Source organism: Arachis ipaensis, chromosome B03 (assembly GCF_000816755.2).
Source record: "Arachis ipaensis cultivar K30076 chromosome B03, Araip1.1, whole genome shotgun sequence".
NCBI classification, from domain to species: domain Eukaryota; kingdom Viridiplantae; phylum Streptophyta; class Magnoliopsida; order Fabales; family Fabaceae; genus Arachis; species Arachis ipaensis.
Window position 1 is genome coordinate 31,061,068 of NC_029787.2, and position 594 is coordinate 31,061,661.

Consider the following 594-nt stretch of genomic DNA (forward strand, 5'->3'; position numbering starts at 1 on the left):
TGTGTTTTAATTTTTTTTTTGTTTTAAACTTTTGATGTTTGAATTTATTTGAGAATTTTTAATAATAAGTTATAAACAAGATATTATGTGAAATTGTGATACTTTGAATTTTATTAGGCTAAAAAATTATTGAATTTAAATAAGTGAAATTATATATTGTTAATTTTTAATAATTTTAACTTATATTTAATTAAAACAGTTTAATTACGGTTCGACTCCAGTTAAACTATTGAATTATTGAACCAATTACTTAATCGGTTTTTTGACTGATTCGATTCTCGCCATTTTACTATAGTCAAATAAATGTCATCATATTACATTGCATGCTGAAAATGCATCTACAATTGAAATATTTTCTAATTTTATCAACAACTTGAATTTTTCTAATGAATCACCAGTATTGTATATGTAATACCTTTTCTACTAAAATGTCACGTTTTTGACTGTGTCACTCTAATAGCAAAGATATTACAATGACTTTCATACACTTAATAATAAAATAGGAGCCTTTAACTCGAAATCGTATTGCTGTTTTTTTTTTGAAAAACAGAAAATATTTTTTCTTTTTACAAACATACATACATACAAATCTCA

The 594-nt window shown here is 22.6% G+C and overlaps 1 protein-coding gene across 1 annotated transcript in view; it reads left to right on the forward strand.

Moving 5' to 3' along the window:
• LOC107630243 (pentatricopeptide repeat-containing protein At4g21705, mitochondrial) overlaps window positions 1–594 on the forward strand; it is a 9,372-nt gene that overhangs the window by 5,166 nt on the left and 3,612 nt on the right. The gene's annotated exons all lie outside the window — the stretch shown is intronic.